This window comes from Amblyomma americanum, chromosome 8 (genome assembly GCF_052857255.1).
Source record: "Amblyomma americanum isolate KBUSLIRL-KWMA chromosome 8, ASM5285725v1, whole genome shotgun sequence".
Lineage (NCBI taxonomy): Eukaryota > Metazoa > Arthropoda > Arachnida > Ixodida > Ixodidae > Amblyomma > Amblyomma americanum.
Genome location: NC_135504.1, coordinates 14,846,021 through 14,872,542, shown reverse-complemented (window position 1 = coordinate 14,872,542; position 26,522 = coordinate 14,846,021). Strand labels below are relative to the sequence as shown.

Sequence of the window (26,522 nt, the reverse complement as noted above, 5' to 3'; positions counted from 1 at the left end):
AACGCTTGACCCCTGAGTTGAACCCCGAAGTTTAACCCCGTGGGTAATCCCTGCCTACTTTTTTTGTTAGATTATTTTGTTAGGCAACAATTCAATCAAACGCAAATGAAATCGCTTTTGTTCTCCTAAAAGATTGATCAGGGCGCAAAATGAAACGAATCGAATATTTTTTAAGAAAATTACACCGAAATATACTCGCCTTATCGTACAACCGTTGCCCGAATGAATGAGATGATGACCGAGTGGCGGTTACGTGGTTATGTGTTTCTGGTGTCCTGATTGACACGTCACCCGGCTTATTTGAAATAGAGCTGTCATTCTACCATTATGTTTCAACGAAGAACGAAGCGTTACGGCAACACTCTCAAAGGTTTACTCCGTCTCACCAATCGAACCCGCTAGCCAAACAGCCACTGCGTCGCGTATGGCCTCAGCTGCCTTCTCCATAGTAGATAAAAGTTGACGGTGACGCCACGACTGCCAGTAAAATGCCCTGTGAAATTTTTTGTTTCGGACAGCTCCCGCAGGTTGGCTGGTAAATCAGGCATTCAGCCTTGAAAATGAGTGCACCGGGCTTCCGTTAATTTGCCTTGAATCACCAGTCGGGACAAAAATGAAGAGGAGGCAATCTGGGTTAGACAAGAGTCTGAAAAATTGAATTCAAGCTGCATCTTTCGCGGAAGGTTCTCACCCCTGCAAAATATAGCAAACCAAAAATGTGACCCTTACAGCAGTGTGCATGGCGCTTTTAGGGATTTGAAAAAGCACAAAAACAACTGTGCATCCCCTAGTTTCGGTACGCACTCTCAGAGAAATAAATCCTTTATTTCAGAAGCGCTGCACCCGAAAGGCATTGGCTCTTGCGACGAACGCGAGAGATGCGACAGTACAGGTTCCGCTTGTAAAATCAAGTGAGAGCGCAGGAGATTCTGAAACAAAACTGCATGCCATAACAGCATGTCCAGCGTTAAAAAGTGTGCATGAAGAGTGCATCATTTTACGTTCTGCTAGTTCAAGTTCTCAACTTGCTGTCATCCGAAACAGCATGCAGTCTCTTTCATGATTTCTCAGCTGCTGCCGCTGCTGCTGCTGCTGCCGGCTGCTGCCAATGTAAGTCGCATTGTAAAGACTTCATTGCATTACACTGGTGTACCTTCGACACGAAGAAGAAATATGCGCAACTTATAGCAACGCCTATCGGACGGTGGGAATCAAGTCGAAAGCGGAATTATTTTTAGCACAACACATAATGGGGAGAAGACAGGCCCTGTATATCTTCCGGTGAAAACAATTCCGCCTTTTAAAGCACGAATCAACTAGCCCCCAAGTAAACGCTACTGAAAAAAAAAACAACACTAAAGTGCTTTGTGCCGTAAGCTTTCCGGACAACAATCATTGGAGCAGCGCGAGGGCTCATTGACTCTTGACTTACTGCTTTGGTTATAATCTCCTGCACGTGTTAAATGAACATTTTGCGTTCACATGGTGACATTCAGTTTGGTGTTTGTCGTATGACAGGTGAGGCGCTAGTGTAAGCTTTATGAAGGCACCATTACGATGGAATGAAAGATGGGCCGTCTGGCTGTGTAAATTCAAACACGGACGAGTGTAGCAAAATAACCACAATGGAGCAGAACGTTCACACGTGAAGAGCTAGTGGTCGATCATGAGTGCAAATTCCGATTCATCAAGAGACTCGACTACTCTCATCAAAGGCTTCGGTAACAAACTGGCAACTAATATTGTCATGCCTGCTCCATAACGCAAATTTCAAACCTTGAGGCAGAACTTTCTTGAACAGTTGACTTTCTAGAGTTAGGTGCAACTACAGCATCAGAAAGCATATAATGAGGAACCAAAACATTTTGAGTATAGAGGTCGCAAGGATGGGTTCCACAGTAGCATCAAACTTGTCGAGAGGCCATTTGGGCAGGAAAATGCCAGGCATGCCGCCGAAGGAGCCAAAACGGTATTTCAAGAAACAGACTCTCACCACTGCCGAAATGTGCCGTAAGACTGGCTAGGAAACATCTCCTAAGGCTGAGCTCGCTGTTTTAATGGTCTACTTTCGCGCAGCTCATCTGCGAAACAAAAATACGAGGCCAAAAATGAAAGCCGCAGGCTGGGGTGCCCGAAATAAGCCGAGTAGTTCAGTCTCCGAGAAGGAACAAGATTGCGATTTGGCCGCAAAAAATAGCTTGGGGACCTGTAACGCGTTGTACAGCGGCGGGGAGGAAATCCGGAGATGTGGCCGCGGTAGTGGCCCCTGTAGCACACGAGAAAACAACCAGAATCAGGCTAAACCAGCAAGTAGTCACCACAGAAAGCGTGGCATCGAACGTACTCGACATAAATGGTGTACGCCTGCTGGTAGTAGTAGGAATGATGCGCAAGGGGAAATCTGGGGACGTCTCTCGGCCACGCCCTCTGAGGTCACATGGAATAGCGTAACTCCGGTAGACGCAGGGCATGCAGGTCCCGGATTAACTCGCAGCGCCGAAGATGGATATAACAAGCCCTAGGGCTTATGAATTCACATCAGTATTTGTGCTGTTCAGCAGTTAGTAGGTGCTAAAAGCCCAGTTAGGCGGCAGACCACAAGCGTATGAATACTGCGTTTGCTCGGGCTTCTTGCTTATGAGATACAGAAAATAAAATGTTAAAGTACCGTTCGGGTCTCAACCTTGCATATTTTACTTTTCTGGCAGCTCGTCACGGGCGTTTGGTACAAGGAGGAACAGTCGCGAGTGTCTTAGGTTTCTAATTGAACATAGTTAGGTTTCCCAAGATAAGTACACTTTTTTGAGGAATTCGGTCTTAGGTGTTAAATATAAGTGACTTTGGGCTTAAACACTCCCACATAAAGTGCGATATGTGGCGCAGTCCAGTACGAGCATCGAAAGAGTGGATTAATGTGCAGTCATGGCCGGCGACAGAACCCTGAAGAATGGTTTCGAAGCTCTGGTCAAAGAGCGCACTCGAAATGCGCCGCAAGATTTCACTGAAACTTTTATTTTGTTCCTTCTACTTACATCATGTTTATCCCTTAAGCCCTTACTTACAAGGTCAAGTATTGTACAGATAACCCTATATGAGTTAGAGTTGCTTGCCGCAGTGAGCGATACTTTTACTAACGCCCTTTGCTTCTTACCATAAACTGTTTCCAGCAGCAGTTAGCCGTCAAAGTGCGATGAAATTTCTCTTATTCCGATAAATGTTTGACGTTTTGAAAAAAAAAAGGCGACTAGTTTCATTTTTCTCTTAATGGCGTGAAATGAATGACTTCGGAAATAGATGCAGACATCGAATGTATATCCAGCATGAACATGAAGACATGTGCATGTGCACTGTGCCACCATTCCTAAATTCTTTTTGTGTTGCGTCTTATTGGAACACTTGGCATAGTTTAATGCAGTTATGTTTTTCCCTAGTTTGTACTAGGGCTTTTTGTACTAGTTTGTACTAGCATCACTACAGTGATGCTTGTCCGGTAGCAAAAGACAGTTATGGCAGAGAAATATTTAAAACTTTCGCGTCACTGGAATAAAGTTCTGAAACTGTACACTGAAAAGGGTTTCGCAATCACCGTTCCAAAAGAAATCATGGTGTAGCCTAGCCTGAGGTAACCAGGCCACAAATAGTTTCGACGCACTGTTTGTTTGCGAAATCGACCAGTGACGGAGGCACTGTATTTCATTTTTCGGACCTTCCTCCGTTATAAAACTACTTTCCGAGTTAAGATAGCCTTTTTCTTTCTAAAATGAGGTAATATATAGACAGAGGGTAAGATAAATTTCCATGACTACGGCGCGACGAACGGGACGTAGAAGAAGGACACAGGCAGGGAAGCAACACAGCGCTTCCCTCACATTTGCCCTTACTTTCCCTTTAACCTCCGCAGGGAATGGCCTTAAAACCATTACTAGGTTTACGCGCGGAGTATAATAAGCCTATGGGCAGCCTAAATGTCTTTTTTTATTACAAATTATTACCAAGGAATGCGCAATTGCTCTGTGAAACTGGCTCCCTAAAATATGCGAAGAGGCCAAGATGATATTTAAGCGCTACGAGCCCGGAATAGCTTTCCAGGTCATTAGAGCGATTTTTAAATCATACGAGAAATCAGAAGCTGGAGAATCGGGTGTCGTTTATTCAAATGAATCCACCCATTCAAAACCGTTTTAATCGACATCGTTAGCTCGATGACACAAGCTGCGGCCCTTCGGGTACACTTGTTGTCTAGTCCTTTGACATTGCTGCCCTGACTAATTCGTCATGTTGGACACATCGACTGCCTTGTGACCAGACATCGGTCATTTCCCTAGTACACAGTTTGTTCTTGGTTTCGAAGCAGTCTTTGTCATTTTTCTCGTGCTCACCGTCCACTCCCCAAAGCATGCAGTGGAACCTGCCTGTAAACAAAAAGAACAACATTTTTTAAAGTTAGCCAGCATCCTTGTCACAAGAGATCAGCTGATTCGCTCGTTCAAATTCTCCTCTCCCATCGATGATTTAAAGCAACAAGCCAGAACAAGCAACATAACCTTAAGAATGATGCAAGCCTAGGTCAGAAGCGTACTTGGAATGACAAAGATTGTTTTGGGGCATCCCGCACTTGTCCGTGGAGGCCCACTATCTTCGGCTACCTCTTCCCTCGGAAGCACGTCAGCCAAGGACTTTACTGCAACAATATCGTCGGATATCCGGGGCCGATGCTCATTAAGAAGCCCGAACACCGACGCCTTGTCCCTGTTCCAATTTGGCACGCCGACATGCATCCAATAACAGACCGGCGATGCGGCCACCGACCGTTTGAAGGATACTGGCATTCAGAGAGCTTGCAAACCACTAAGACTACGTGAATGCTTCGAATGAATTGTTTTGTATTTAATTTATTTTTAAATAATTTTTATTCTCTTTCAATGACATGCCTACTTATTAGCATAAGTTGTAAGGGAACCTATATACTAGTTTAACACTTCTTCGCCAAGCAGCAACACGGTTTCGTGGCCTTATATTCTGTTTCGCGTAATAGGCTACACAAACATTTGATACCGGTGCTCTTTCCCCCGTCAATATATCGTTCTGTGTACTTTGGCCTCATGGGTCATGGTGTTTGTGTTAAAGCGAGTGCGCAAGATGCCGCTTCCTCCTTGCGCCAAAACTTCATTCAATAAATACATAAATTACCATAGCGAACCTCTCCCTGTTAAAACGCGACTCTATAGGAACAACGTTTTTGAATCTTCTGTTAACTGTCGTCTGTGCAATGTACCTGAAACCACTGGACACCGCTTTATAAACGGCAAGGATGCGTTTTTTCGGGGGATGGGCTGAAAAGGACGCTAAAGAAGGACTTATTCCTCCAGTGTACGTCAGCTCGAGGCCACTCAACCTGATTGCGAGCCCCATGACATGTTTTGTTTCTCATTAGACACCATAGCCTGCGGAAAACGCGCATGTTAGACCGCAAAGCTGAACCTGTTGTTTCACCCAGATGTTCTTTTATACGAATGATGCCCCAACTCTGAAATTTTATGATAAAAGAGACCTTCTACCGGACCGTTTTCCTCTGTTGATGCGATGTCGATCACTGCAGCCCTTTTTGTCGTGTTGTTTTCTGTCAAGCTGGTGAAGTGCAGCCGCTACTTGACGTATTTCTAAGTAATCTGTATACAGCCCCTTATGTGCATACATAACCTCTTTTAGTAAATACCATTGTTAAAAAAACGGTTTTGTAGGTTACCGGGCCCATGCTCACCTCGAAATTTGAAAGTCCTTGGTTCAACTCTCCGCACCTTTGGAAGGAATTTTATTTTTATTTACTGATTATTTTATTTACGTGACCAGACTTCTGTGCGCCACTTTATCTTATGGTCTACTGCTGACGTCATGTAATACCACTGACGCCATCTGGGATTTTTGCCACCATTGCTGCTGGTCAACTCCTACGCCAGTTTGTGCTGCCAATGAGCCATATAATGATTTCGCACAAAAAACCACAGCTCCTGCCGTTCTCCCTTTCCTCCCCCACCCCCTCCCCCCGCGTTCAGCGGCGCAGCGGACACGAGTGCCTCCGTCGTACAAAAGGCATCCCGGATCCCCGAAACTGAAGAGGCAATAAAGACAACCAACTCCTCAACACAGCAGGCTAATCTGCATAATTTTAGGCAGCGGCTGATACAGAGGGAGAGAGGAAGAGTGCTGGTTGGTGTATTTCGAGCGCGCTCAAGTTAAGAGCGCGCTAGTGAATAAACCTCAAGCTCCTAGCCGAAGACGCGCGTAAAGTGGTCTAAAAGGCTTCTTCCTTTGGGGGGCATCACACAATCTAAGAACCGGTAAGATTTTCCCCTCGTGGTGTCTGGGGTGCATTAGGTGCCATGAGTTTTTTTTTTTCCTTTCCCTTTCTTGCCGACACGAGCATAGGATTTCAGAGACTTTCTGCCTTCACCCACTACTCTAGGAGGGTGAGTTTGCATCTCGGGACGACTGGAACACATGATTTCTGGAAAACGGGGTAGGAGGCCCTTCCCATTCCACTTGTTAGCCCCTAGACTAATCAAGCCCCCAGCTACTCAGGTCTGCGAGCGGCTTCTCCACAAAATTATGCTGTGACACTGCCCGAAGGAGGAGGCCTCTTGTTTCACGTCTTTCACGGCTAGTACCAATCTTGCGTACTGCAGTTCAACGCTTGCTGCTCAGGCGCCGGGTCAGCCTTTTTCCGTATGAGCGTTTTCATGGTGCCGACATCTAATTGTTATGCTCGAATTTTTTTTTTGTTTCAGTGTGCGAATACGCCAAAAGGCGCCGCTAAATGGCTTAATTTGCTTTTTCCTTGCGGTTTCTGAGTGTACAACGAAATGGCTAGACAGCAAATCTGCGTGATCACAATAGACGGCTGTGGAGGGAGCGAGAACAACAGCGTTTCTGCAATGACCGAGAGCATGTCTGAAAGAAGAGGGAAATGACAGGGACACGCAAAATAGCGACACTTTATGAGAAAAAGTGGCTTCCTATCTAATTTCAACAATTTCTTGAATTCCAAATGTATCAGATAGAGCAACTAGTTTTTTATCGGTAGTTTCCTGCCAGGGCGGGGACACTGCTGGTAAAAGAGCTGGTTTTGACGAGCACAGCGGCTACTTTCAAGGGGGTTCTTTTTGAGTCACCTTCAGATTATTTTCTATTTGCTTCTTTCTTTCTCTCATAAAGTGAACTAGCTAACGTTTCGATCAAAGTTTTCCTCATCTAACGAAACTTCTCAACTATTAACTTGGAAGAGGTCATACCATCTTATCAATCGAGTTTCCTTAACAGAAAACAGAGAAAAATCTTATTGCCTGCACTATCATGATGGCAGCTCGGCAGCAGGATGACCTGTACGCTGCACCTCTAAAGAAATACGTAACTGAGCATCGTTCCCAAATTTTACGAACTCAAGGTACTGTTCAGAACCCGAAGGAATTGCAACTGTATTCGGAGCTTTGTTGCGTACATAGTATTCCTTGTCTGTGGCCAATTGTATACTGGCTCAACTAGCGCCATTGCTAAAGCTTTGCGGGTGTCTCACGCGAGAAAATATTTTTCTATATGGACAGTGGCGGAGGGCTCTGGTCTCATCTCTCCGCTTCCTTGCATACAACTCTACGCAAACTGAATTATGCTCAAGCGCGTCAATCCGTCTTTTTTTATGAAGTCTTTGGGCTGCGTTCACGTTACAGCTTTCCACCGTATTCGACTGCTGCACCAGTCACATGCATCCTAAAGTGCTGCTTAGAGGAAGCAGTTGGCTTGGTAAAAAAAAAAAAAGGCTTTGCTGCCTCCGCCGATATTAGTAATCACTACAGAACACTGCACAGAACAATACAGACAACACTTTCCCGGGCTCCTAACCCGGAAAAAGCCGATGTGGGGTAAAGCCTCTTAAGTTAGTCGCATGATGCTGGAAATGGTGAGAAATAGCCGAGATTCCGAAGCAGGGTTAACTCGGCCAAACTATGCTATCGCCGCAGCCAAACACACATCGCGTTACACTGTAACACACTCTCGCCCTGTCCATTGCACGTCGTCGTTTTCATCAACTTCCGTCTGTGTGCAAGCCACATAAAGTAAGGACACACGCTTTAAAGAGAGTTTTCAGGTACGTGGCTTTGATGAAGACCTTCAAAAACCTGCTGGCACAGAATTCGGCACACGTTTGGAAAGCAGGCACGGCGCGAAAGGAAGCACGCCCTGGCTGGCCGCAGGCGATTCTAGAAATGTCGAGAAAACTTCACCAATTGACGACGGAGAGCGCGTAACCTCGAGCGTGCCGAGTGATGTACTTTGCACTTTGTTCAAGCGCGACGGTGCCGGGCCAGAAAGAAACAAGTCGAATCCTATGCAAGCCACTCTCCACGCCTCACCAATGACGACGGGAGTCCTGCGATAGGGCGAGAAAGTAGTTGTATCATTGATAATGTGTACATGGGCGTGCCTGCCTTGGCAGGAAGAAACGAACAGACGCGAAGCGTCCTATATAGGATGGACATTGAGCGCTGTCGGTCATCCGGTGCCGTAGGACACCGTGGCCGTAGGGCACGGTGTAAGAGTAGTTCCGTAGGGCCAGCTTCGGAAAAGTGCGCCCGCGCGACTCCAGGGGGAACACCGGTGTCGTTCAGCCGCTGACCTGTGAGGGAGCATGCGCCAGTCTGGGGACTGCACATCGTGATCCTCCGGTTACCGGACTGTCGCAGTGCCCGGTGAACAAATTGTGTTCTGTTTTGTTTGTCTCTTTCGCGTATTAGGGTACTTAAGGCGCAATGTCTCTCTTGTATTGCATTCTGTCTTTCTAATGTTATTCTTCATGTATTGCATTGTTTGGGTGATCACTTTCTATGTGTTCTTACAAGTATTTTGGAAATCCTCTGTATCGTCTTTTTGCTAGATTAAGTTGTGTTTGTGAACCTTTGGCTTCGACACATTCCCTGGCTTGCGACCGGCAAAAGCTGGGCAGCAAACGACCACCGCCTTTGTAACTTGGTAGGTTGCTCATGGCTGAATTTGTCACTCTTAGATGAGGGCATTTCTTCAGAGACTGGAACAGCTACCCCAACGCGCTCTAAGAGTGTGCGAGAGCGCACGAGACAGTGAGATAACGTGACACCTGCGTTCGCAAAATATTTCCTTGTTAGCAATGGTAAATTGTGAGCAAATTTTACATTTAGGCGTTGCTCGATTTTTGTGCGCGACTAGAGGACTAGAAGCGCTCCTGTGCTTTCCATAGAGACGCATGGCACCTTTTTGCGAAATCGAACAATATTTTCTATTTAAAGTTTTAGTTTTAGTGCGAAAGCACTAATTGACGCCGTCCCAAATAAGCATACTGTGTAAAACCACGGAGTAAGTACAGTAAGCTGCGATTCGCAGGAGCGCCGTGCAAGCGCCAAGTCTTGGAGCAGCCAACGGAAGAGTGCTTTAGAGAAACCTAGGTTAGCAACAGCCCATGAAGAAATAAAATAAATATTGCAGCGACTGGAATTCGGACCCGCGGCGCAGAACATATCAGCTTCACTGACCACTGAACGAGAACACTGTGCTATGGCCACCTTTTTTAAAACACGGTATTTATTACAGTGAAGCAACATTCTAAATACATAAACCATGTGCAGACCATGAATAAAACGATCGCAAAGAAACATATTGCATGGCCAAAGTCGATCACGCCTCGTGTTAAATTGCAACAAACTCTCTCGCTGTGCGTTGCACATCGCAGTCTTCAGCAATTTCTCTCTGCGGCGCCAAAAGGTCAGATCAGCTTAACCTCGATCAGAGCTTAACCTAAGTCTAATATCGTCGCCAGGCGCACCAACGACACGGAAGAGCAAAGCCATGAGCCAACCAGTCTATACACATGCTTTCGCACGTCTACTTTGTTTAACTAGGTTAAAACCTTGCAACGTTTTTGAAAGGATTGTAGATAGCAAATGCCTTACCTTCTGAGGTAAACCCAATATTCAAAAGAAGGCAATCCGGCGCCGCAGCAAGTACCTCATACTCCGATTGCAAGTCGAATGAAAGCACGGCTGCCGAGGACAGAAAGGGAAAAGTGGCAAACTTTTATTAAGCACTTGTTTTCGTTGGCACGTTATTAACCTAGCTAGTGAAATCCGAACAAACAACATTTTCTGCCTCTAAACATGCTTTACAAATGCGCCAGCGTGTCGTGCTACCGAACAAGACAAATCACATAACGAGTGGCAAGCACGTACAATAGAATCATGGCCGTTACTATTTTAGATGAGAAAGACGGAAAAGTTGCATTAGCAATCGCCTAGACAACACAGAGGTACCTCCGGTGCTGGTTTATCGTTTACTTCAGCTGCTTCACGGAGCTCTCAGACGTGGTCATAGTATAAATCAGAGAGCCCTACAAAAAGTTAAGAAAAAAGAAATGAATCTCCTAAAGTTTTCAGAGGCGAAATGGGCTTTTTGCGGAATTGGAAACGTTCCCCGCAATGACGTCCATTTTTAACTCTCCCGCTAGGCAGCACTCATGTACTGATCGCTTCCCAGGCTTGTGAAGTTTTCGGCAGCATCAATATTATACACGTACGTCAGCGGCTCACACTCTCCCTTTGTGCGAAACCTTGTGCAGTTCCCGAAGAAATTCATGCAAACGCATAATATAATTTCGACTCTAATAGAAGTCGTTCAAATTACGTGCGCTTTTCCTTTTTGCAGCTGCTTAAGTCGAGTAATTTGCATCACTAGAACCTAAAGAATTCTGGCTAATTTGTTGCACACCTGTAATGCATTGCGATGAATAATGCTGCTTTACATACATTCCCGCATTGGTAAGAGTATATTGAAACAAGCGAATTTCTTAGAGCGGGCACTCCATCTTATTAGAACGACGATCAGGATGCAAGAGTTGAGGATTTTCGCTAAAGTGGTGGATACATAAGAAATAAATAACATTGCAGACCACCATACAAAAACGCATTAAAAAGCTTAGACAAATCTTTAAAGACGATTAGGCTTCTGATTTCTTTCATAGATATACGTGCGACACTTTGTACGGAAGCTAGAAGTAAGGAGGCGAAAAACAGCGCTTACTCAAAACGGAGGACAGTGTGGTCACAACGCTGACAAAGATCCTGGCGAAAACAGCTGCCGCCGCGTTCAACGGGGAAATTCTTCAAGCAGACCATTAGCAATCAGAGTAGAAACAAGCTTGACTTCATGCTTCTTGTCGTAGAGTCTGGAACATTGGCATCACCTTTCGATGGTAACATGCCCTGAAGAGAAGGGCTATGTCGGGTGGCACAAACAAAGCCCGGCTGAAAAGCTGTACAGCCGGAATCCACAAATTTTCATAGCAAAAAGGCCTGTGCAGCCTTGCCATACAGGCTTAGTTTCTTCCACCCAATGCAGCTCTTCTCTTCGGGGCATGTTATCATCGAAAGGTGTTGCCATTTGAGTGCGCCGAATTCTATGTTGAGAAGCATTAAGGCAATCTCGCTACTGATCCGATTGCTTGACAGTGCTGAGCTTGCAAACCCCATGGATGCGCAGCGGCAGCTGTTTCCGCTCCAGGATTTTAGTCAGCGTGGTGTCCCAACTCTCCTGTATCGTGTAAGCGCTGTTTTTCGTCTAAGGGTCATGCACCAACTAGCCCCACTTTTCACCTCGTTAAAGCCAGAAGAAACAGCTTACAACTTATTTGGGGCTTCAGGTGAATGAATATGTCCTCTCCGGTTTTTTTCACAACGAACGCTACCTTTTGTCCACTGGAATGATTAAGAGCAATAATTAGGAATTGAAAATGAACCGAGCAACTGCTTAAGAAAATTGCATTTCCACAGGAGAATTTTTGTACAGTCATCCGCTGCACCCGAATATTTATCGTAAGTTTCTCTCAGTCTCCCTATCACTTACGTAAATTTCTTGGCTGCTGAAAAGTTTTGAACAATCACGGAGTACCTCACTCAGCAGCATGCTTGACAAGGGACTTAATTTTAAGATTCAAGGTAGCATTCTGTTCACATTTACTGTCGCTTCGCGGATGCCACCCGCACCTACGGCTGTCGCCGCCGTAGTGTAATCTCATAGGTAAGGCAAAGACGTCAATTTCAGCAAGCAATGCCAACACGTGCCCTACATTTGAAAAAGAGATGGCGTAAAAGAACGCGCACAAAAAAAAAACAAGGTGAGGAAGAACAGGCGTCTTGTGTCATCTTTTTGTGCGTGTTCTTGTTTCGCAATGTTTTACTTTTAACGTGTTAACGTGAAGATGAAAGGTGGAAGTTTTTAAAGGTTTTATTTCCAATTTTCCACCACCCTTCGCTTTAGATTTTCAGGTTTGACAATGTTCTGACATAGCATGTCCTTAGCTTTCAGCAACTATATTATATTGCGCTATTTTCGACTTTAGACATGCTTTTTCAATTCATTTTCGTGTTCGAATTGAGCGGAAAGGTGCTACGTTTCAGATGATTCATCCGAATTTTTCTCAAAACAACATTTTTGGAAGTTCATGTAGCTTTCTTCTTATGATATTAGTTGTAAGCAAACAAGCGTGTCACACTGTTTTCAACGAATCTTTTTACATGTCTGGTAAAAGAAGCAAGCCATATAAAGGTTTTCTTTCACTGATCAAAAGAAGCATTCATAGATCGCAATTTTAATCTATCGAGAAATAAAAAATATATATATATATTGTTTTTCCATGCGATTACGTTTGCTGGAGGACAACAGATTCTACTCTAGTTCAAAGTTTCAACACACAGCATTCAGTAGGTGCATGAGAAAAATGTTGAATGCGTAACAAAATTTCAATCCCTTTTGGCCTAAAGTAAGCTGCTTCTGTTTACAATATTTGTAGCAGATTTCATAGCGATAGCTGTTATTAACAATGCTCTACAGCCAACTTTCAAAAAACCATTTCCAGTGTTTCATCGGGATTAAAAAGTCAGCCATATCAGCCGCATTCGAGATCTGGCCCTTTCCTTTGAGCCATTCCTCAGCTCTGCAATTTTCTTTCGTTACTACGTGCCTCCCCCACAACGCAAGATAAGGAAAAGGGGGCCCATGACTTGTTGCTGACTAGGGAAAAACAAAGTGAATAACATTTTGATTCCTCAAACACACGCGCTTCACGTCCCGTCTGTTCTCCGTAAGGTAGTTACACGCAGTGACCGAACGCTCCGCGAGTTCTACCTTGAACGATTAATAACTGGACGCCCCACTCCAGTTGTGGCCAACACAGTGCTGTGCGCGTGTTTTAATTCCTCCAACATCAACTAATCGCGCGCACAACCTGGACACATTTCTTATTGTGCAAATAGTTTCTGTGGGTATTACCTCTCCCCCTATCCTCTCTTCCTGTCCCCACACCTCTTTCATTTCATTTCTCCATTCCGCCTGGTATCCTTCATTTCCGCTGCTCCAGCTCTGGTGCTTCAGTAACGATGGCAGATGCCGAGCCTAGCAAAAATGTTTTCCTTCCTTTTTACTATTATTTTAATAAAAAACCACTACCACCACCATCCAGGACTAATTACGCAACTAGTCGGTCTCAAATGATGAACTCAGCCTTTTTACTATTATTTTTAATAAAACCACTACCACCACCACCAGTTGGATGAATGCAAAGACATGAAAAAATGTGAAGACAACACAACTACACTGCATTCAATCTTTCGCCCAGGGGCGGACCTGTATTTAGAAAGGAATTCTCCAGCCAAGCTAGCAGCCAGCGTTTTGATTCGAGCCGCCGGTACCCCGTCAGCCACATTCCTAAGAGTTTACGAGCAGATTTTTTGCTGGCCCTAGGATATTAATGTACGTCAAAAAGGAAGGCAATGGTATAAGGTAATTGTGACGAGCACAACTGTAGCGTCTTTCGGCTCGTTGATGGCCGTGTTTCCTACGTTTTAATGAAGAGAAACGCACGGACACAAGGCGTGCTGGTTAAGGGTGTGCGTGTTCCTATTTGGATTCTTCCTAGGGTGTGCGTTTTCGTATGTGTGCGTTGTTAACGGCAGACGACGTATAGCGAATGATCCTCAGCGTCGCTGATGGCGAGCAAAGGTTCATTATGCTTATCAAATTGTCAGTGGAAGACGCGTCACCGATTACACACGGTGGCGGCATTGCTGGCTTCAGTGGGACGTCAGTGTCGCAACGCAGGCGTCAAGCTGCGCTGGCGACAGCCATAGATGCGGACAGCGTCACCGAAACGACACTAAATGTGTGAAGAAGATCGCTTTGAAGCTGAAAATAAACGGCTCCATCAACTACCCGGCCGAAGGAAGTTGTGTGTTGTTGCTTTGCTTATGTAGCTTTGACTAAATTTATTATTCTTCAAGAAAGTGCCTGAGAACGCTGGTCAAAGTTGCTTCTAAACATATATTCATTACACTGCACTGTTGCGTTTGTTTTCATTTCAATGCCCAAATTTGAAAACCAATTTGGATAAGCTAGCTAATGCCGGTATGAAAACTGGGAGGCTTTCATTATAGAGAACCGGTTCTCTGTAAGGATGTTCTCGCGAATATAAACATGGCTTAGAGCTTTTATGATTACATTATCTTTGCAAAATTTCTAACGATCCATACTGCTCTAAGCAGCCGACTGCGAATATTTTAAGGCGACATTTCGGTATTCGTGTGTTATTTCCGCTCAGATAATGTGGTACAGTAGCTCTCTGATCGCTTGACAAGGACTGTCAATGCAGGAAGAATATAAGCGTTAGCCTTACAGCTGTGCGATCGGTAATCGGTTATCGACTGCCGAGCGCCTCGCCGTTATGACTCTTGCCCAGGCCAATATTACAGCGTAGGGCGCGTTACATAACGGTGCTAAATGTTAAACATCTCTCACTTTCACACCAAAAGAAAAAATTAAAAACTGGTTTTGAGGAAGGGACATTGAGCCATCGCGGCGGGTCACACCAAAAGTCGCGAAGAAATGACAATGCTTCTAGAAATGAAAAATGAACATTAGTTTTTGAGGGAAGGAAATGACGCAGTATCTGTCTCATATATCGTTGGACACCTGAACCGCGCTGTAAGAGAAGGGATAAAGGTGGGACTGAGAGGCGAAAGGAAGGAAATGGTGTCGTAGTGGAGGGCTCCGGAATAATTTTGAACACTTGGGGATCTTTAACGTGCAACCAAATCACACAGCACACGGGTGCCTTTTCCGTTTAAGCCTCCATCGAAACGCGGCCACCGCTGTCGGGATCGAACCTCCGTCTTTTGGGTCAGTAGCCGAGCGCCCTAACCACTGAGCCACCGCAGCGGGTATAGGGAAGTGTGTCTGTGCCCAACGGGGAGCGTAGAGGGTGGGGTAGATATGGGAGAGGGAGCCGTGCGTTCGAAGCTGGTGCCAGGTCAGTTCGTGCGTGCGGCATAGGAACCTGCCAGCCGATGCATAGAGGCGTCCATACAATCGGTAATTGGGGATTATAGTTGTGAGCTGGAATCTCGATGATTTCGATATGTTCTCATGTTCGGAAGCGAAACAAAACAGAATCTTGATGTCCCCTTCGCCAGCCCATGTGGCCGCGTAAAATTTATTCGTAGCATACGCGTACCTCTCCCTGAAGTATTGCCATGCAGAGAAGAAAAGAGATCGAGTTACGATCTACTTCGCGTTCGGCATTACTCCTTTGGTGTGTGAGAATAAAAAAAATGAGGCATCAAAAATAGCATTCCGAGGACACAGTTTGTGCGTACTGATAATAATAAAAATAACTGATTTTTTTGGGAAAAGGAATGTCGCAGTATCCGTCTCATATATCGTTGGACACCTGAAGCGCGCCTTAAGAGAAAGGATAAAGGAGGGAGTGAAAGAAGAAAGGAAGAAAAAGGTGCCGTAGTGAAGGGCTCCGGAATAATTTCGACCACCTGGTTATCTTTAACGTGCACTGACATCGCACAGCACACGGGCGCCTTTGCGTTTTGCCTCCGTAAAAACGCAGCCGCCGCGGTAGGGTTCGAACCCGGAAATTCTGGATCAGTATCCGAGCGCCCTAGCCACTAAGCCACCGCGGCGGGGTGCGAACTGCTTAAAATTTAAAATTGGTTTTGAGGGAAGGAAATGGCGTAGTAACTGCCTTACACATCTCGGCGGACACCTGAACCGTGCCGTAAGGGAAGGAATAAAGATGTGCCGCAGTGTAACGGAGAATTTCGACCACCTGGAGATCTTTGACGCAGGGGCCATGCTAATCTCCTCTGTATCGTTCCAATTTTAGTATAAGTACTTTGGGAGTACTCTTCCTTCTTTCATTCCCTCCTTTATCACTTCCCGTACGACGCGGTTCAGGTGTCAGCCGATATCTGACACAAATACGGCGCCATTTCCTTTCCCCAAAAAGCAATTTTGTTCTCATTTTCTTTAACGTGCACTGACATTTCTCATCACACGGGCGCCTTAGCATTTCGCCTGCATCGAAATGCAGCCGCCGCGGTCGGGATCTAACCCGCGTCTTTCGGGTCAGTAGACGATCGCTCTAACCACTGAACCACTGCGGCGGGTATTCTAGAGGTCAATGCTGTAATTATAAGGAAGCAAAATCTTGAAACCTTTATTCGCCTTCATGTCGCTACAAATAGCATCTGCAAGAATAAGTCGAACTGCTGTGGATGAACCGCATAATCACTTAGTTCATGGAGCCATGAACCAGTGCCTTCCGGAGCTAGCATAGATATTTTCCAGATACTCACAGTTTCTGCATACCGCGTGGTGGTTCCTTGGGGCTAGTCATGAAAAATTAAAAGAAGTTTTGGATAAGCTGAACGCGTTACATTTCAATAAACTAACATTGACTCGGCTGACAATGGGAGCACGGCATTTATTTTTTATTTATTTATTTATTTATTTATACAGGTACCAACAGCATTAGGAGGGGGGGTACAGTTGGAAAACATACATCATCATGCAGGTAACACTGTGTAAATAACAAACAAAAACAAACAACATAAGTACAGCGCATTCCGATACCGAGCAAACTGATAACAAGAGAATCATGAAAGCAAGAAAGACGTAAATTTCATACTGTAATGTGAACGAGCGTATACAAAAATTCGAAAACGCACAGCAACACAGCACACACACACACACACAAAAAAATCCATTCAAGAAAAGTTAATTCCACAAAAAGCGTGACAAACATTTTCAAAAAAAGATTGCGACGCTAAGACAACTTCTGGCAATTTATTTGAGTCATGCACAGTTTTGGGATAAAACGAGTTTTTAAAGACATTTATACGGTTCTGGCATTCTTGAACCTTTGGAGGATGATGTAAACGGGGGGGGGGGGGGGGTATATAACTGGGAGCTTTCATGTATGAATCTTTAGGTAAACCTGTTGCGCCTATAAAAATATTGTAAAATAGCTTAAGTCTAAGGTATTTGCGTCTGTCTTGCAATAGAGGCCAGCCCAAATTTTTGCACAGCTGAGAGGAGCTTTTGGTGAAATCAGTTTGCGGACACAAACCTTGCTGCTCGTTTTTGAATTAGTTCGCTGATAACTGTTTTTGTTTCAGGGTCCCAAGTCACACAACCATATTCACTGATGGACGCACGTTTCTCAAGTAGAGTGCCTCCTTCAAATCAGCAGGTTCCTGCTTGGAATTGCGTTTTAAAAAGTTTAACACACGGCTAGCTTTGGCAGCAACATGGTTTACGTGGTCGTTCCAAGAAAGGTTGTGTGCGAAGATAACACCCTAGTACTTGTAATTCTTAACAAATGATAAGTTTCTGTCGCCTAAAGAGTACAGGGTATGTAATGGTTGCTTTTTATTTGTAAATTGCCGAACTTTACATTTTGAAAAATTTAATGTCATGTTTCATGTTTCGCACCATGCCAGGACAGAGTCGAGATCACTTTGCCATTCATAGGAGTCGCTTACACATGTGACGTCACGGTAAATGCTACAATCGCCAGCATAGAATCTGACCCGACTAGAAACCTGGTCAACTATATCATTGATAAATATTAAAAAGAGAAGAGGGCCCAAAACTGATCCCTGGGGAACACCCGATAAGACTGCAATATCTCGTAAGCTTGCGCCTTCAAGAATAACGCATTGCTTTATACCTACAAGGTACGCTTCGAGCCATTACAGCATTGTGGGTGGAACTTTGAAGGTAGACAGTCTCAGTAATAATAAATTATGTGCGACAGAATCTAAAGCTTTTTGAAAATCCAAAAATATGCAGTCAACCTGGTTACGATTGTTAATTGAGAAAGCGATATCGTGAGCAAACTATCAGTTGCGTATCGCAAGAAAATCTCTTTCTGAAGCCATGTTGCATTGGACAAAAAAGTTATCCTGGAGGTGCTTAAATAAACTGGTGTAAACGATGTGCTCCAGTGATTTGCATAGGCCTATAGTTTACAGATTTTGTTTTGTCGCCACTTTTTTATAGAGGAACTGCGTTCGCGCATTTCAAATCATCGGGAATTATTCTAAATGCAACACAATACATACACTTAGGATAAACTTTGTTTCATTCCGTTTAAACTTAAAATAGGGATGTCTTAATATAATTAAAAACCAGGTCCAGATTGTACAAACAACGGTTGGCTTTTGGTGACAATTTCTGAGTTTAGGAAGGATAAAATTTGGAGACTTTGGTTGCATGTGAACAATATTCTGCCACAATGTCTAGGGTTCCTTTGTCTGAGACGGCTACCCTTAAGTTGTGTGATACATAGGTGCCAAAGAAACTGGAGCAAACAGTGGCGTCTGAGGAGATGTCCTTGGTGCCAGTGCCGCGGCTTCTGTGATCACAGAAGCCTCCTATAGATCAGTTATATTTTTCTTAATTATAGGCAAGGATTCTTCGAAATGCTGAACCGACGTCCTAAAGCCATCTGGGTGGCAGAAAATGTGGCTGTAAAAAAGAATGAGTAGAATTCAAGACTTCTAATAAAAGGTCTGAAAAACAGCGAGATAAAGATAGCAGCTTCATGTCTTGATGCCGTGTGCTTGCAATACGAATTTCGTGCAGAATCGTGGTGAGAGCATTACAGAGCACACTACGGCATTCGGTCTCTTCTCTGGGCTTAGTGGAAAGAGAATATCATAACTTCTAGCATTTCTGGCCACTTCTGGCCACACAATGAACGCTTATTTAAAAGGTACCGAACATTATTAATTTTTTATAGTTTACAAATAAGAAAGTTTGATTCCCAAGACAGACTTGGCACTATTCTAGCTGGGGCGATAAATTTTTAGTACTGATACGTTTCCTATTAATTTAAATCCTGGTGCGCAGAAAGTAAAGGGTACCACACCGCTCATGCCTGCTCTTGGCGTATCGAAAATAAGCGAAGTGGAAATTTCTTTCTCGCTCCCCCTGCTATTTTTGTGTGATGGTTCGTGGACATGGGAAGTGATGTCTTCATCGGTCAGAAGCGCAAAAGATACCGAAGGACATACGGTCTCTTTGAGAAACACACGCCGATGTGTGAAATACATGCAGCCGCTCGCGAAGAACACTAGCCACTGAAGTGGCCACTGGACTTAATGTATTGTGATGGACAGCTGGATAAAATACATGTATGTAAAACTTAAGCCTGGCGAGCCACAGGAAAAGCAATAAAGATCTCGAGATCTGTCCTGGGGTACTAACGGCTAATAGACAAGGTGGTATGCCGTAAAGTTGTCATGAAATGTTCTCTGGGTCGCAAAAAATTGCGCCAGAAAGTATACATGACCACTCCTGAACTCTTCACTCCGTCCTGCAGAACACTCCATGCCTGCAGCTGTACGAGTTAGGAGCACATTATTTTTACATGAATCCACATCTGCTGAATTCCAATTCGGAAAAAGAAAGCTACTCTCCAGGGAGCCTGTTTCAGGCCCACAGCACCTGCGTTAGCGCAGACATCATACGCTCGGTTGCGCCGATATAGTAGGTGATGATTTTCATGGACAATCATACAAACACTGTTTTCCACATATTATTGCAGTTTAAATTGCCATAGACGCCATTTGTGGCATAACTGAAAGTAAAACTCCAATCCGTCGCGCATAACAGTTTACTGCTTGCTGCTGTTCTTCGTTTATGTTCGCTTAAATATATATCCGTGACATCTATTAACGAAATCTGACTTACGTGATTTGGACGGGATGGAAACCCGTTCGGCAAAAAAAAAAAATCACATACCCGTGTGGAAAAAAATAACTCGCCCCAAAAAATGACAGAAAAATGGAAAGAAAAAATCCTCTTGTCTGCATTTCAGCCAGTATTCCATTGCCAGGCGCATTATTTAGCGTATCAGGCTACACTCGTTTAAAACAATTTATATTGCTATACTAATATTGTGATTTTCGAAAATGCTGTTATCTGTTACAGTAACGAAACATGTATCATTTAAAAATTATTTAACAGTGGCTTAGCTCGGCTATGCAGGATATACGTAGCGTGAGCAGCAATTTCGCTCTCCTTCTCCATGGCTATACCACACTGGCAAACGCCCCGCTATACGTATACACCCACCGATACCTCTGCGCATGCGCCCAAAATGAGAGGCGCTATCAAGTGGCTCCGGCGCAGCGTCATGCTTGACTACTGCTCAACGGAGGCGCAACCTTGGGCACGCGCCGACGCCAGTGCATCTGCCGCGGCTATGACGTCACTCCTCTGGAATGCGCAGACCGGCGAGGCGCGCTCGGCGGCGGCGGCTCCGGCGTGCCAGCTGTGCGCCGTGTGACGTCACTGCTCTTCGTGCATGCGCTTCACGGCCCTCCAGGAGCCACGCGAAACTACTCAACCTCGGCCAGTGTAGCTCACGCTACAAAAAAAGAGAGAAATTTAGAATCCTTAATCTGTCACGTCAAAGTTTCTCTTGAGGAATATATGAAAAAAATACACAAAACTTCTTTCTCCAACCAAAACGTTTTCTATTCAATGCTTTCTGCTTCGCAGAACTATGTACCTGAGCCTAGCAGATGGGGGCGCAGTGACTGAAACAATACTCACTACACCTGAAAAGACGCGTAACAGTAAATCCAACGGACAGCAGTGTCGGCCTCTTTTTGAAACAAACTGGACTTGAGACACTCGCAGACCATGTCCGTCCATGCCGATTCAGAGATGAACAATAGATCAAGATCATTGGCACCTTGAACAACCTGCAAAAGAAAAAAAAAGAGACGACGGTTTTCGGTCGCACGGGAAGATTACCTTGTATGGGCCCAGATGACGAAGTGCAACCCTCGACTGGCTGGCATGTTGTTTTGATACGCCTCGGTTGGTTTAGGGAGTACCATTATATATACATATACGGAGGTATAAAAAGCTATAAACTAAAGAAACGTCGAAAAAAGGAAGTAAAATAAAATCTTGATGGTTTATTATTTCTAACGAAGCCAAACCGAACGAAACGCTTTTGAAAGCCGTTTTTCAGAATTTTTAGTGCCAAAACACACGCTCAAGGTTTCACACGCTCACAAACACACGTTTTCTTTCCAAGCGCAGAAAAATACATTGACGTGATTGCCTGAGACAAAAAAAGACCGTTGTGACGAAATCTGTCGTTTTTGTTTCATAGATCCTTCTTGCTCTTAGTGGTGCCCTGTCTTGTTTCTTACTTCGATATGTCTTCAGCTTACTTGTGCGGCGATGTTTTTGTCGAGGATATATCCTACACCTTAGTCAGCAAAGCCAGCCGGTCCGTTAGATGGTTCGAGGTTAGGGGAAGCATGAATGGTAACAGCGTTCGTCCGTGGTGTCGCTTTCTTTTGTTCTTTCGTCTGTTTTCGCGCTGTTCCCCCCAGAATGCCAGAATGAATAGTGTGGCGGTATAATTAATTCAAAAACATTATATGGCTTATGATCCAGAAAATCTGTTGTTGACAGTGTCCACGTCAGACGGTCCAAAAGCCCCCGTGATCTTTTGACGTTATCGGCAGTGCCTTCATCATACGGAAAGAAGAAAAAAATATCTTAATTTAATCTTCTCTCGAAGTGGGCATCGAACCCAGGCCGGTGCAAACAGATGACCTCCGCTGGCCACTTCATTAGAGCACTGCGCTATCATTGAAGCACAACACCCTGTGGGTAAACTGCCAGTTGTTAATTGTTGTTGTTGCCTCTGAAGCCAGTCACTGGCGATGGTGATGATGTTATTGGTGATGATGACGACCTCGGGCTTAATGCCACATACGCTTGGGGACCGGGTCACTGGCTCTGGGTTCGAGTAATGACGTCTTCAACAACTTCAATTCGAGCGGCGGGGCGAACAGATCAGCTTCGTTGGCCACTGCATCAGAGTAGAATGCCATTATCGCAGCCGAAAACCCCCCGTGCGTGCTTTCGAATTGCAAAATCAAGCCATGCGCACCACCACCTATGCCCCTCGAATGTCACCCTCAAGCGTTTTGTTCATTGGTTTAAACGTTCTACCTATCTCGGCGCTTTATTTTTACAACATTGGTATCCTAGTCTTTAAGATTATTCATCATGAGCTGCCGCTAAGCATATTTTCTCCAGTCACGATCACAAGCAACATCGTCAAACGTTTTGCGCTGCGTAATAACTGTTAACTACCTAAGGTCACAACTAACTACGGGAAACAATGCCTTCATTTTTCAACCATATAATCTTGGAATTCTTTGAAGTTAGACATCAAAAAAACTAATACGCTTTCTTTGTTCAAAGTCAAATTAATGGTTTTCCTTCAAAAAGTGTGAATTGTTTGTTCTTTTTTGTTATTGATCCTATGTATCGCACCATCTGTGAGTGTTTTATTGTACATTCTCCTGTATTATATTGTTTGCATTTAAATATTTCAGTAACTCATATTTTACTATGTATTCATTCTTTGCGTCGCTAATAGGTTGTGTATTTCCTATTTTGTTGCTTGTTGGAATTTATTGTCATGGGAGGTCCCACTCCCGTTCTTGTACCATGGGACCTCTCGCTGTATACGCTTGTAACTTTGTTTTGAATCATTATTAATCTTTCAACTTCAACTTCATCGCAAGTAGGCAGTCTTATGTGCCCTCCGTAGGTTTTATGAGTTTATGTTAAGGGGATAAGTGATGAAGTCCTCGCTGTTTGTCGTTGTGGACTTGGTAACGGGCACATACCCACGAGGACGATCGGACACATAGGGAAGAAATCAAAACGGGGCATTAAAGCCAGAGTATTGACAAAAAAGCGCAGGAAAGACCAAGCGATGCTTTCGAATAATAGAGGAAAACACTCAATTGGTAAGTACCGTTTGTTTTTTGTTGAATGTCCCTCTCATTATTTCACCTGCTCGTGTTCTCGGAGTCTGCCTGTACAGTGCACTCCGGTTAAAATTACAAAATCGTACCCGCTACAGTATGGCGGGTAGTTACCAAACCTTAAATGATTTCATAGCGCAACAGCTATCAACATGTTTTATGGCGTCAATAACCAATTTTAAATAAAGCGAATTCCGACAGAAAGAGAGCAAGAAGTTTTTAACAGAGTTCTGATAGCAGTTTGAACCCACTTTGGGCTCAGCGCAGCCAGGTCGGAGGCACGTGCCGTAGGAACTGCCTTAACATACCAATATCGATAAAATTTACGGTCGCTGTTTTGTAGCAAGGCGTTTAACCTGACGTAATTGATTTGGGCAGGCGCAAGAAACATGTCTGCAGAGCGTGACATCTTAAGGAGCGCACAACAATTAGCCATCTTCAATGGAGAGCAATACGCTTACGAGACGCAACTTTCAGACTCTACTTGACACTTTTAATACAAGCTCAAAAACTGACTTCCCACCTCTTTCCGAGTTTGTTCCTGCAGTTTAATAAGTACTTACGGCCAGTTGGCATAAAAAAATTAATCTTTATCATGAGGAGTGGGAAGGGGGTTGGGAGACTAAAACATTTCTTTGGATATCCCTGCCGTACTTGTCATAGGTCCGGCTCTTAAGGGCAGGCCGTTAGGCAGAACTGAACTTAACCACGCTCTCTGACGGTATCGGTGACGCAAAATTTAGACTTGGAGCGAGCCCAGACCGGTGTCGTCTTCAACTTTGAGTATATTTTTTTCTTTGTTGCAAGGGGAGCGACAAAAGAAGTAACTCTGGTTTACGTTTTTCCTAAGTGTTCGTTGCGTTTACGGCTAGTGCCCGAAGGTAAATTTGGTTGCGCTAGCAGCATCAAATTTCACACCATGCGTTCGCACCACACCCTGATCCGTAAAGAAATACTACGCAGCTCTGCGAAGCTTTTGGCGCAACCAGCCTTCAGCTCGATGCACAATAATTCGCAGTCTCATCTGTTACCACCGGTACATATACATAGAACAAGTGTTTGGTATAGAATGGAAATCATTTATAACTTTGGGAAGTATTTTACATTGCCTCACCGCTTTTGTAGAAGTGTTAGGTTACCAAATTTTTGTACTGGGCTCATCAGGAAAAAACAAACATCTAAATTTGTATGCTTTCAATGTTGCAGAACAAGTGCTTTAGGAAAATAATTGCGTGACATGAAGAAATAAAGCACTGTGCTCTTATTGTTACCCTTTTCTTATTCCTTGTATATGTACGTAAATATTTGCTTACCTGCAGGGTGTAATTATAAACATTCTGTTTCTTAATTTTAGCCGCCTGCCGTCTTCTTTCTTTTTCTTGAACAACGGAGTCTGCACATAAATGGCATCAGTGAAAGATCTTATTGCTGAAGCAAAACTGTCGTGAATTAGCAACGTTATCTTAGAACGGTGTTTGGTGCTATTCTTTAATTATTTGCCCTATTTTCGTAAACTATCAGGGGTATATTGGTTGTGTCAGAAGGACTTATAGCCAAACTACCGATGCAAATTTGCTCCTCGGGCGTCGGAGGAGTCCCCGACCAAGGCTATGTAGGGCGAATAACAGATCAGCAAAGAGTCGGTAGAAAATACGGCCTCAGTACATTTCCAGGAAAAAAGTGAATACACCAAAAACACCTAAAATTCACCGCATTGGGTAATGCTCACAAGTACTAAATACTAACTGACACCAAATCAAGCTAGTTAGAAAATTCTGTTAGCCAATTCGCTACAGAAGAACTCTACTTTTACAACACATAGTATGTCTCAACTCGTATATTTGCATTAATAAGACGTACCCGCCAACACGCATGCTGCGTAGCGTCACAAGAAGACTTAGGAGTTGACATAAAATACGACAATTTCGTCTTTGTGTACTATTAGCAAGCTCGTAGAAGCGAACTCACACCCGCACACACTTAATTCTTGTAAAAGGTTCAGTGCACATAGGCCTGACTGCAATTTGCTTTGGAAATAGAATATTTGGGTTCATAAGTCTCATCAAGCTGTCATTCGTCCTCGGGGTCTTCCTTCAAAGCATAGCGGTGGTCGATGAGACTGCCCTGGCAGACTCTACCATGACTGCTAGGCTAGGTGACATCTCAATCTTTGAATCTAGAAAAGAGCAAAATCGAGGCATACTGGTGCGACATGATTGAAACCGAAGGGACCTATCGTACCACAAATTTACGATGCCAAATGTGCCGCAGACATTTACGGCAGTTGTTTACATAAGCTAATGCCGTGCTAAACCTGTGGTTCAAAACACATTTTTCAGAGAGACTATTGAACCAATGACAGTAAATTGTACTTGGGAAGGGAGTCGTCTCACATTATCAACTTAATATAAGAAAATTTCACACAAAGAACAGAAAGACTAGAGTCAAAATTTCGCTTCAATGCATAGCACTGGGAATTTGGTCACATCCTTTTCTTACAGATATTTTTTCCAAGTGCCGGACCTATAGCGCGCCTGGAAAAGTGTAGACAGATGAAATAATTTTTTAAAACACATTTCGCCTATCAGTGGTTCACCCTCATTGTTGTCTCAAGCAGTAAAGATTAAGTGAGAACAGTTGAGAGCTGTCGTAATCGCGGACCGAGCAGATACTTTCGCATCCGGGGTGGCATTCGTGGAGCGGTCTCATTAGCGTGAATCTGGAAGTCCTCCCAGAAGTTGATAGACAGGATGAGCGCTCGTATTCTTTGTGCTATGTCACCGCGATAATCACTTGCGGTGAAATTTATTAGTTTGGAAAGAAGGTGGGAGGTGCATACTTTCTAAATATTGAAGTGATAGTAGAATGGCTTGAAAACAACGCCATGTCACTTACCACACTGCGCATAGCTCACACATTTTCCGTCCGAGTTTCGGTAGTATTGTTGATTGCATGCACATTTCAGTGTATAGCGGGTACAGGGCACAGGAAGCACTCGCGGACATCTTTTTTCATTGATGTGTGGAGACGTCTTGCAGTAATAATTTTTTTCATTCTTTCCGCAAACTGATAAAGAAAGAAATTTTCCGAGTTAAGCTGCGGCGCTATCGATGTTCTTTCACTGAATACAGAAAAATCGCCGAACATGAAATATGTGAAAATGAGAAAATGTTCCTCACCGGTATTCTTGCCTAGTTAAAAAAAAAGTTTGTTTTAAGAATCAAGGGGTGAGCGAATGTTTACAAATTTTGAATACCGAATCACATATCCTCGTATTCGATTTTA

At 44.1% G+C, this 26,522-nt stretch overlaps 1 protein-coding gene and 1 pseudogene across 3 annotated transcripts in view; both read right to left on the bottom strand.

The window, feature by feature from the left end:
• LOC144100077 (uncharacterized) overlaps positions 1 to 26,522 on the bottom strand; it is a 276,109-nt gene that overhangs the window by 122,054 nt on the left and 127,533 nt on the right. The window lies entirely within an intron of this gene.
• LOC144102864 (U6 spliceosomal RNA) lies at positions 16,172 to 16,263 on the bottom strand (annotated as a pseudogene).